The sequence below is a fragment of the Aythya fuligula genome, chromosome 24, assembly GCF_009819795.1.
Source record: "Aythya fuligula isolate bAytFul2 chromosome 24, bAytFul2.pri, whole genome shotgun sequence".
Lineage (NCBI taxonomy): Eukaryota > Metazoa > Chordata > Aves > Anseriformes > Anatidae > Aythya > Aythya fuligula.
In genome coordinates, this window is record NC_045582.1 from 185,561 (window position 1) to 198,241 (window position 12,681).

A 12,681-nucleotide genomic window follows, 5' to 3' on the forward strand; every position below is an offset into this window, starting at 1 on the left:
CAAAATAAAGGTGAAAAAGGAGCAAAACGGGTGAGACGCACGGCGGGGGCGCGGAAACTCTCAGGGAACGCCGCGGACGCACGAAGGCTTCTGCACTCGGCTGTAACGCTCCTCGGGCTTCGCACAGGGGCGCAGGCGCTGTCGTGCGGTGACCGACTACGCTTTGCTCTTCCCCATCCAGATTCTGCTCCGAATTGCTCTGTTTTGAACCAGTTGTGCCTTTTTTTTTTTTTAATTTATTTTTTACTTTTTAGTTTTGTTTTCCAGTTTCTGGCTGTGAGGGAGGGTCGGAGGTTCACCGACTCACGGCTGCACCCTCCGTTCCCGCCACTCTAGAAAGCGTCTCGAAGGGTTTGTTCTGCTTTCCTGAACGTGCTGGTTGATGAGAATCTCAAAAGTATCTTTTTTTTTAAACCTGTATTACCGGCATGAATCTCTAGCCCTGATTTCCATGCCTCTGTAGAGGCCGTAGAGCAGAAGCGGCTTTAGCCGATAAGAAGTCCCTCGGATGTTCCCCAAAGAAAAACAAGTAATACAATAAAACAAAAAAGAAATCCATCTGTGATCTCCAACGGCCTGTACCTGCGAGTGACTTCAAAAGAAACCAGGTCTACTCAAGGGTTTGGAAATGGATTATCCTCTCAAAGCGCCCCTCTATTGCAAGTTAAGGGTTAATCCTTTTACAGACATGTATCTTTTTCCCATTCTTTTTTACAGCTGGAATCTTTCACTGATGTCCCAAAACGTGCACGGGAACGTGGTGGGTGGACCCCAGACACCTCCAGCCCTGTTAGGACACCTCCGCCTCCCCCTCCTCCTGGGGAAGTGCGCTGAGAGCAGGAGACATACCACCCCCTCCTCCCCGATCCCTGTCCTCCGCTCTGGCCCCGAATCCGAGGCGGAAAATACAGATGGGAAGGGGAGGAGGGAAGTCTCAGGGAGAGCTGTAAAACCTTTACGCGGCGGCCTCAGCAAAAGGCAAGAAAGTCTTGACATTCTCGTAAAACTCCGGGAAGGAGCCTCTGCCTGGGCCAGGTGAAGGCTCCTGGCCCCCTCCCTTTGCCATTGAACTTGAAAATCAGAAAACCTGGGGCAGAGCAACCCCAAAATCGGGGCAGAGCAGCCCTAGGAGGTCCAGGGTGGGCGGGGGCCACAGGTATGGTTTTAGTAGGAACACTGTTTTTAAAACACGGTTGTTGGAGAAGCACCCTCATCCACCGGCCCGCTCCAAGGTGCTTCTCAGCAGGTGAGCTGTGCCGAGCCCGGTTCCGCAGGGTCTGCGAGTATGGCATCCTTCTGCTTCCCCTTTCCCTTTCTCTTCCCCTTCCCCCTTTTTTTTTATTATTTTTATTTATTTTTTTTTTAGTCAACTTAAAATGTAACACAGATACACCCATGAACAAGCAAAAGATAGAAATAGTGGGGAAGAGTCTTCCAAGTCCTTCCTTCATGCCTCCTCCTCTTTCCCCCCAGCCTTTGACTCCTTTCTTTTGTTCAAGTTCATTCCCATTGCACAAAGTGTCTGGACTTTTTTTTTTTTTCCCCTTCAAAGGATTTTGTCATTGAACTTGAGCCCACGTTGTAAACATTCTTGGGTCTTACAAGCATCTTGATGAGATGTCATTAACAAGGACCTCAGACTGCTCTGTGCATTTCCCTGCTTCTCCTTTATGCAGCTCATAACAGAATCCTATCTAAACCTCATGACAGAATCAAAGGTGCGATTTTTACATCCTGACTCCTTTTCTTTCCTAATCCGAGTCCAAAAATAAAATACAATGTAAAAGGAATCTTCGGAATTTCTGAGTCTCTCTTTTTTTCCCCCATCTCTCTGTCTCTCTTTCCTATTTTGTACTGTTTTTCAAACACGAAGACGATGTGACTTCCTAGTGAATGTGCCGCTGTACACCATCATGCATTTTCACATCTGTACACAAAACAGGAAAATTTTCATTGTACTTGCACCCAATAAAAATAAGATAAAATTCGTTATTACAAAGCAGTGTCAGGAAATGCCATTTCGATAAATTATACCGTTACACTCTGTACAAAAGCAAAATATTATTAAGTTTATACTAGAATCGCCTTTATCCTTCTCTGTTAGATGGCTTAATTGCCTTACATAAAAGAAAATAAGATGAAACAGGTTTATTGTCTGCAAGCAAACTCAACAATGATGAGTCTCACGCCACTGTGGAAGAGACACTGCAATAAAATATTTCCTAAACAGCTACTAAACCTCCCTTCTCGTTAGAGTTCTTGCTCTAATATAGAGAAGCCAGCTTCCAAGTGAGAAATATTTCGATTTTCGAAGCTGAAATTCAATGTAGTCATGGTTTTGGAATTGTTTTTTGTTAAATAGTACTCAAAACCATTTCATTCCCACCGAAGAGAGCCGTGTGCTGAATGTTAATGTACACTTTAGAACTGTGAAATATATGCATTATAGATCCATGTACGATTTTCTGTTGCAATAAAAAAGAGGAGAAAAGGGTGCTCTTTTCAATTCCTTTGAAGCACAACCTTTTCTTTATTTCCGTCTGCTCTGCAGCATGATGGCTAAACACATTTTTTGCTGTAAAGGGGGAGAGATGAACAAGCAGGAAACCTTGTCTCCACTACCTATTTGCATTTCGCCACATGTCCGCGGAAGAGCGCGAGGTAAAGCACCATGCTCGGGAAAGCGGCTCCGCGCCTGCGGCCGCTCCGCGCTCAGGCTGCACCACTGCCTTCACAGAATCGCCGCCGGTTTGGGTGCAGGCGGGACCGCAGCGCAAGAAAGAGGCGATTCCTGCTGCTCTCGGCCGTCCTGCGGGGAGGGAGGAGAAATCCGAGCCCGGCGGAGAGCCGAGGGCGAGAAACCCGATTTATTCTTTTCGCACCGCAAACGTGTTCTCCGATCTAACGGGAACGTGGGATCCCAGATCGCCGGGAGCGGCTGCGGCCCCGAGGCTGGAAAAAATCACTTTTGAAGCAGAATTTTACACAGAAAGAGTAGAGCCCTAGCTGTGTCTGCGCTCACCTTGTACGTGTCTCCCGTCCCTTTGAACAATTTGCAGCTCAACAACTTTGTCCATTATCTGTAGGTTTTCGTTTGGTTGATTTTAATCTTTAACTTCCAAGGCTATCTGAGATTTGATTATTGTGATTATTATTATTATTATTATTATTTATTAATTAATATGAGAACATGCCCATTTGCTTTTATTTTTATTAGCAAGAAATAAAACCTTTCTTCACAGCCACAAGAAGGGTAATAACTAATGAAGAAAAATATGTAGAAATCAGTGCATCGGTTGGTATGAGACTGCAGTTTTTGTTGTCGTTTTGCACGGAGAAGGAAAAGAAAGTCCCGGCTGTGCTTATCTTCAATTTCACAAAGCAACAAAACCAACCAAATGAAAGGATCTGTTGCATTGTTATCAGGTAAATTAAATGCAGGAGATTAATCATGCATAAGACCAGGCAGCTTTCAAACACCTTGTGGGATATGGGGCTTCTAGTATTGTCCTTTAGCACCCATGCAGCTGCAATTGTCATGGTAAACGTGGCTGTAAATAACCAAGGTTGCTAAGACAGTCATTGCTCACCTGAAGTGCTGTTGGCAGACAAAAGAGAGGAGAAAAGCATTTCTGGCTTGGAAAATTTCAGTAGGAAAAGTCTACCTGGAAGAAATCTGCTACTGAAAAAACTTGTCTTTAATCCACTAAAATAGCTATATGCCTTCATCCTGCCCCACCCCCAACAAATTAGTGAAGTGCTTTAAATTTCCTTTGACTTTAGCAGTCACTGGGTCAGGTACCTGCATAAACATTCATATCTGCACACTAAGCCCAGAACCAATTTTTATGAAGTTTAGCAGAAACAAAAACATTTCATATTTTCTTAAGAAAAAAATAGAGAAAGAGTAAGAATGCCAAAGACAAAACAAAACAAACAAACAAAAAAAAAAAAAAACAATACATTTTGGTTTTCATCATTTTTTTACATGAAACAGGGAAGATGAGAAGTGGAATGTCATTAAATTATGTTAAATATCATTTTTCCTGTACCGAGAAATGTTTGAAACCACTGGGGCTCATTCAGTGATGAACTCTGGAAGCAACAGCTTTCAGCAGTACAAGTTCTTTAAAATGGGGTACATTTTGAGAGCAACACATGCAACCAGAACAGGGCATGACAGAGATCTGCAGACACTGAGTGACTGAGTCACTATTACCCACCTACCATTTCCAATCAGTCTAGATTGCACCTCAGTTTGGGATGAAATTTCGGAGCACCCCATCCTTTGTCCAAGTTAGAAGGTCTAAATATGCACTAAAAAGCCAGGAGTTGTGAGAGGTAAAGCTCATTTGGCCTTGATGAGGTCAAGGGTGAGCCTTTCTTTTTGTCATGTGGCCTTGGTGCAGCATGTCCCTCCAGCTCTCTCTTTAAGCTCCAAGCTTATGCTGATGTGAAAAAAACAGCTATTATCCTGAAGTTCACATGAAAAAATCTGCAGTCTCCTGCATCGGTTTAAGTTCAAAGCAACCTCTCCAGGTTTAGTGCAGAGGAGACTGGGAACATGATTTCATGCACATTTGCAAGCAAAGAAGTAGAGCCTTTCCACAGCATGAAAGTTATGATAGCTTCTCCTATTTGTCAGTCCACAATATCTCTTGGTTTACATTGCTGAAACACTGACCTAATAACGCTGCAGCTCCACTGAGGATGGAGTTGGTGCTTCTTTCAGTGCAAAGAGAAGTGCTTCTTTCAGGCAACAGAGATTTTCTCCTACAATTAATTTCTGTCTCTCTTCTCTCCATCTGTCCTGTGCAAGCAGTGGCCTGTTAAGGCAATGTCTTTCAGATGGACAAGAGATTAGTGACCTGCAGTAGCCAAAGTAGCATATGCCCATGTGTTTTTCCATATGTGCACCCAGAAACAATCCCCAAAGGCCTGTGAAGATGAGACTGAGCCAGACAGTTGAGAAAGAGGTGGAAATTCATGACTTCATATTTTAATTCACCAAGAAAATTTGTCTTGGTATAAGATGAGGAATTTGATCATGGTTTTGGGATGTTCAGAAACCTGGAACAAAGGAACATAAGACAGGATGAACTCCATGAATGTCAAGGAGTCTGATGTATTTAGAACATGCAGGAGCCTACTGCCTGTGAGCCAGTCTGTACAGTACACAAGCAGCAAGTTCAGCACCCTCAGACATACTGTGTGGTACAAGATCTTTTTGTGCTGGGGGTTTCCAAGCAGTAACTGTCCTTCCTGCCCCTCCTCTCTCCAACACTAACTTCCCCCACCTGAACTTGAAGGGCTTCATAGCAAACAGATTGCAATCCACAGTCTACTGGATCCAGTGGCACAAGCAGTTGGGCAGGGCTAGCCGCCAGGACCATTTGCTGGGCTATTGCTTCTACTGGTGTCAAACAAACACAAAGTGTAGATCAGCTGTTGGGTGAAACGCATTTACTGGCCCATGTTTTCAGGTCTACAGTATTCCTAAAGCGTCTGTGTGAAATCTTGGATGCTTGTGCTGAGAGTATACAAGTTACTGATTGAGAACACAGCATGTAAACAGCCTGAATGTTTTTGGCTTATGGATATTTTTTTGGAATTTAATGCACCACCAGTACCTTCACCTATATGTAAAAAAAAAAAAAAAAAAAAAAAGCAGCGACAGGGAATTTAATCATTAGAAACAATATGTAAACTGATGTGCTTGATTAAATTTAACAATGTGTGTAAAGCCATAAAGGCTAGTGCTGAGTTAGAAGAGACAGGCAGGTGCTTCTTGTTAAAATTCTTCTCTTGAATTACATGGCAGGTTAGGGTGAGTTTCCTGTCATTTGAAGGATCACCCTGCTTGCAACATCCATCCATCTATGCATAGATTTTATAATAGTCAATTTTAAAACAGTACTTAACATCTCCATATTTCTTAAATATTTCAACTACTGACATTTTTCTTTTCTTTGTCTGCTTGTCCCAGTTTTCAAAATATTTTCCTGAAAAAGATCTGATTCTTATTTATAAAACTCTGAATAATTGTTGTGTTCTAAGTTCTCATTCCAAGAAGTCAAGCATCAGAATTTAGCACTGACATAGCTTCAGCATATTTTTCCAAAACCCAAGGAAGTAAACTTCCAGTCTCCAGCATTTCACAGCAGCATGTTTGCCCAGCCCTGGTCCCTTCACCTCCATGAGAGGAGGAATGACAGTTAAAAGAGAAAGTGCTTTTGTGTAAACAGGGAAACAAACACTGTGGTGTTGCAGCTCCTCAGACATAAGGTTTTTGCAAGCAAAGGAAGGTCAGTAGTGATTTTATGGCAATCCTTGGTTGAAGTATGTTACCATCTCTGATAAGGCCTCCTGTTTTTCTCTTCCAGTTTTCATGAAACCTCTTTCTCCTTAATCCTGAATAACTCATAACCTACAAGGGTTTTCAAAGAAACATGAAAGTTTGTACACAGCAGCAAACATGCCACAGGTACAGAGTCTCTTGTACTGACCACAGAACTGGCATCTAAATAAATGTTTACATAAAAATCATACACCTTAATCTTTATGATACCTTATGGCTCTGTCTACGGGCTGTCCAGGTGATCCAAGGCTAGGGTCACTGATGTGCATCCTGCTCTCACGAACAGTCTATTGCACTTCTAGGGGGAAGCATAAGCCTGGCCATGGCACCTGAGCACAGACCCAGACACTTGTCTGTCCAGATGGACTGGGCATGGCTGGATCCAAGAACACTGCTGCCCTCTGCCCCATTAGCAGGTGAGGAGTGCACTGATGAGTCCCCCAGGGTGGAAATAATTGTGGGGACTTTCAGAGGAACCTCAAGGAAATTAGTAGTTGTTTTTGATGGCAATCAAAAAGATTCTGATCTCAGTCTTACAATTTTGTTCTCATTACCAAATAAGCTTATCCTCTGCAATGACTCAGTTCAATACAAATGAAAAAAGGACAAAGATTGTTCCTACAGGGATGCACAGAGCACTTTACCTTACACCTGTGTTTATTCTGCTTTACCCCTTCGGTCTGAATTTGGCTGCATTTTGAACAACTGGCATCCAGGGAACACAGTAGTCCTAGCCCATCTGCACGGTGTTGTCCATGCACTGAGCAAAGCCCCCATCATTGTAAATCTGTGGAGACAGTATTTTTTAACTCAAACCATTGAGTTATCCTCAGATTTTTCACTTCTGTTTTCTCACTTGCTCTGCTTTTGTTGCCAAATCTAATGCTGAGCTTATGTCTGAGATGCTGATGTTGGGACACCAGCCACCTAATTTCCTGTCTCTCTCCCAAGCTCCCCATCATCATCATTCCGTAAAGGATGTGAAATCTGGAGTGAGATTCCAGGGCTCATAGGCTCCATTCCTGCTAATGCGGCTCTATTCATTGCCAATCCCATGTCCTTTCTTGGAGTGCTTTTGGCAGTCTTTTCCTACATCTGTGCTCAACCATCATTCAAACACATTCCACTAAACCTAAGGTTACACAAAAGCATGAAACAACGTGAGATGTACAGAGCAGAAATGGAAACACAATGTGTTTTGTTTTGTTTTGTTTGTATTTGATCACAACCCACCAATGCCAGCACCTTCCTCTATGTTACGTATCTTTAAACTTCACAGAGAGGTAAAGTAGGTGAGCTAAGAAATCTTAATGTAGTAGTTGGAGTTTTTGGACTTGAACTGTTTTTGGTTTTGTTTTTGTTTGTTTGTTTTTTCTTTTCAAAATATTTCCCAAAATCAAGCTTGTTCTTTCTCCTTCCCCACCCAAGTTTTAGAAGAAAAGGGTCTGAGATTCCTCAAAGACAAAAATAAATGTAGTCTGTCTTTGTTCTCAGTGTGAATTCAAACTCTAAGGCTGAATGCTCTTAAAAGATGTATCCCAAGATTTGGTTTGCATTTGGTTTACAGCTTTTGCTTGAAAGGAATTCATGTATTTCTGAAGACCCAAGAAGCCAGTGGTTGGGGTACTATCCTGGCTACTCGAGAGATTTGAGTTGTACTTTGGGCTTTACCATGACCTCTAAATTTATTCCCAGTTCTTACAGCCATTGTAAAATACTCAGAGATCTCCATGGAACTCAGCTATATAAGGGCCAATATCTATTATAGTCTAAGTTGCAAAGAGGACCTCCCAAATCTGCCCAGTGTCTATCTTGACTGCCAGCAGCAGGCCAGAATCACAACAAACTTTGGCAAACCTGTAGGGTCCTCCAGTTTGTCTGACAGCAGAGTTCATAAAAAAGTCTGAAAAGATGCTGTGTGAACAGGCAGCATTTCAGTTATGCTGGCTGGAGCATGGAGAATGGCTGCACAACAAACCAGGCCACTAAGAGCCTTGAATGTCATCCACCTTAGAGGGCTGCACACTCCCAAAATATAAATCTTTGCACCATTAATTGTTACCTTTAAGCAATCCCCAAATCCATTTTTCTCAAATCCTCCTCTCTCAGATTTCAAGAAGAAAAGGCCAGTTACACAGGGCTCTTCTTTTTCTTCCAGGTCAAAGTGGGGATATGCCAGCCATGCCTGGCAAGGTCAGTGATACCTGAGCAACAAACCCAGACTTCAGCAAAACCCCAGAGAAGAACAAGACCGATTCAGTAAGTGGAATTTCTAGAAAGCTTCTATGAAAAGAGCAGTTTATTCGTACTTCTGCCACACAAATTTGGGCAGGAGCATTTCTTGCTTTGCTGCCTTTAGCCCTTGCTCTGAGCAGAGCTGCATTGCTGGTGCTGAGCAGTACAGAGGTGGCAAGTACAGGTCTGTCACATTCCTCAGGGCTCTAGTTCTCCACTGAAGCATCTGTCCACCTCCAAGAGCAGCTTTGCATGAAAAGAGGGAGAATCTAATTAGAGATCTCTGCTTAGCCAGAACTCTTTGTTCGTTTGTTTCGTTTCGTTTTGCCTTTTATCTCCCTATTTGGTGTTGAAAAATAGAGAAACACAGCATAACCAAAGGGAGTTACCCCTTTTCCTCCTTATTTCTCTCTCTCTCTCTTTTTTTTTTTTTTTTTTCCCTTTGCTGCAATGTCAGATGCAGGTGGGAGAATAAGCGGATGTCAAAATTCTCTCAAGAAATTTGTGGACACCAGTTCTCTGTTCTCTCCCTTCATACTTCTATAAGTCTCTACCACTCTGGGACACTTCTCACACTGGCTGCTCACTTCACCATCAAGCCCTTCATCACCCATTGAGAGCAGAAGGGCCTCAGGCACAGCATAAGAGCCCCAAAGGGAGGGGTGGATCTGGGCCGAGTTCTCCCAAACCCACTCCAAAGGCTCGTGCCTCCTCCCAGGCCGGTGGTGCTCTCAGGAAGCATAATTCAATCCAATAATGCTTTGGGTATAAATCAGGATCCTTTCCCCGTCAGAGAGCCCGCGTGTGCAGGGATTGACAGAAGGGGGGTTTGACAGCACCGGGGCAACCCTTTTGCCGGTGTGTGTGTGTGTGTGCTCCAGGGGGAGCCGGGGTCCCACCCGCAAGGACAAAGCTGCCGAGAAACAACCGGCCACAGAAGCGAGCCCTTCCCATCACGAATCGGACCCCCTTTCCCCCCCCCGCCGCGGTTCAATTTGCTGCGTGCCAGAGGGGAAATTTATCGCTGCCTGAACAAGAGCACCGTTTTTTGGCTAAAACCTCTGGCTAAGCGACATTCTCAGATTCAAGTCCCTTCCGGAGAGGCCGCCGCAGCGTTTTGCAGTAAATCTGCCCGGTATTTCGGTTTCCAAAGGATGGCAAGCAGCTCCCCCGCCGCCACCCCCCTCCGCTCTGCTGTCCGCGGCCCCGTTCGGAGAAGAGGAAAGGCAAAGCCGGGGGAGCTTTGGCCGTGGAAGGAGCCGGGGGAGGGGAAGTGTGCGGGGGTGCCGCATATGACCGATTAATAAAGGAAATAATGCTCGTGCCCGAGCCCCATGGGTGCAGTCCCCGGCCCGTGCTTCGTCCGACGACCGAGCCAGGGCTGGCGGGCGAGGGGGCAGCGGCGGCCCCGGCAAAACGACCTGAAAAAGCCTCGGAGAAGCGGTTGAGGGCAGCAGCCGGCCAGGAATGAACGGGAAAGATTTGGGTGCAGGCGCAGTGTGTAATCTCTGCCGGGTGGTGGGCTGGGGTTCTCCGGACTGGGCCGCCCGGTTTTCTTTCTGGCTTTTCCTCCAGCAGCACGGACGGGGATAAACGACACGGAGCTCGAGGTCTTCCCCAGCCCGTCGTTTTTCTCCCGGTAGTTTTCCTCTTCGGAGACGATAAAAGTCAGCGCCGTAAATACAAGCGTTTGCCTTGGATCTGTCGGCGCGCTGGGTGGAAGTCACTCAGCACACGGGGCTGGGAGATGGTGTCTTCTCCCACCTCCGAAACAGCCTGGTGAACGTTTAGAAGCACAGAAATCACACAATTTCATTTTCTTTTCCAATAAAATACAGGAATAAAGGCAAACAAAAACAAACAAGTTTCAGCAAAATCCCTGATTCATTATAAAAGAGAAACTCGCAAATTGAGCCAGTTTAAATTTAATTTCTGAAAATAGCAACTGTGTAATGCGTAACCCCCGCCCCAGAAAAACACAATTTAAAGCCCCACCTGCCATCCTGCCATTTTGTTCACATACCCTTCAAATCTGTATCCCAAAATTGTCTGTAGGCTGAAGCGGAAAGCAGCAGTGTGGCTTCGGCACATTGCTGGTTGCTTCTTGTGCACCGTTGCAAATCCTCTAATAATAATAATAATAAAGCCCTTCATTTCTGTTTTTTTTTTTTTTTTTTTTTTTTTTTTTTAACATGCACACATAACAAATAATAAGGAGGCATTTCAAAGGAAGCTCAGAGACGTGTCCTTCTCACAGTAGTAATGATTTCACAAAACGCTCCTATATTTCAGCCTTGAAAATATTTCCATAAAAATAATCGTACTCACTCTGTAGAAAATGTTGCACTAATTCCCACATAATCATCAATATTTTCCTTCCAGAACCAGAAATCAACCTCTTATTAGATACAGAGTTTTTAGGCTACAGATAATTCCTTGTCTCTATTTGCAGTTACACTTCCTATAGTGTGAATTAAATTATCCATACTGATTCCATGTGTGGAAGGCTTTCCTTTGCCTGCCGTCTGACTGAAGAAGAGTAAAGGTAAAGGGGTACATACAGTTAAAAAACAATAGAAAGGTGTAACTCATGGTAGGGGAGGTCCTGCAGCCCCAAGTTTCACAAGGAAAAACAAGGATGGTAAGTGAAATGTGAAGCAGATCTGAAATTACGCTGTAATATCTCCTGTTGCCACTTTGCTTCATCCTCAATTCTCATTTTGGAGAAAGTTGGCATTGTATCTGTGGAAAACAAAATAAAACAAAGAAGGTCATTTCTTCCCCATGTAAAACCAAAGTTTATTTTGTAATTTTCCTTGTGCATGTATTTGGCTCACAAAGACACTTGCAATCATTCATATCTTGGCTGCAAGAAACTATATTCTAAGCACAACACAAGGAATCAAAGTTGCTTGTGCCCCGTACACAGCGTCTTTCCAAGCAACAGCTCCCTCATTCTGTCTATTTGCAGATGAATCTGAATAGCTTCTATTCAAAGCACAAATGCAGCAGCATTGTGTTACCTTTTTTTTCTTTTTTTTTTTTTTTAACCACTTATTTTCTAGACTTTTCCAACCCTTCAAGAAGAATTAGAAGTCATTCTTTCAGTACATCAAAACATCGCTTAAGGTAAGCTAGTTCAATTTGTATTGTTGCTTTATTTTTTACATTTTACTTCTGTAACTCAAGCTGTTTGTGTTATTTTACTTTCTTAATGTATTTGGTGGTGCTCCCGTCTTGTTGCATAGTGACCTCATGCACTACTACTAATTAATAAATGCAGGAAATAAAAGCAAAGCACCAACCCAAATAACTGGAGTTATTTAATGCCCGTGTTGCTTCAGGAAAGTGAATAACAATGCTGGGTGCACACAGAGCATGGAGGACCCTTCCCAGTTGTGGACTGATGAGGACTCACAGCCAATACATCTGATCATATCCATTATTACTGTTAATTGCCTTCCAAGGAAAGGGAGGTCAGACTGTCACTGTGGACTCCCCTTCTTCCTTTGCTAAGAGCATTGGGTTGGAAAAGAACCTTGATGGTGTAGGTGGAGCTGTGCTGAGAGCCAGCATGGCCGTGTCCGACCTGCCTGTGCTGTCACAGAAAATCTGTGGCTGGTCATGCCCAGACAGAACGAGGCTTTCAGACATCTACCTAACTCCCAGTCATCTCCCACCAGGATGAGTGATCCTCCGGGCCGGCAGAGGCAGAGCTGCTCTGTAGGGTGTGGAGCTCTCCACGGTGCTGCAGGCCCTGGGTTCAAGCACTGCCCTGGACAGCAGCTGAGCTGTGCGGCTTTGTTGCAAAGGCTGCCTGGCATGCCAAGACTGTAAATTCCTGTTGACACCGGGGTGGAGTATTGCTTCATGTTTGCCTAACAGTGAGGTGGGGTTTCTGAGCTGCATCTAGGCACAGGTGTTCCTGCAGGACCACTAATAAATGCTAATTTAATAAATAAATAAATAATAAATAAATACTTCTGATCACTGCTCAGTGGTTCCATGTCAAGTTTTGAGACTGTATTGTCTGAACATTTTCTGGGTGATTAAGTAAAAAGTAACATTTATTATATATGTTCTGTCAC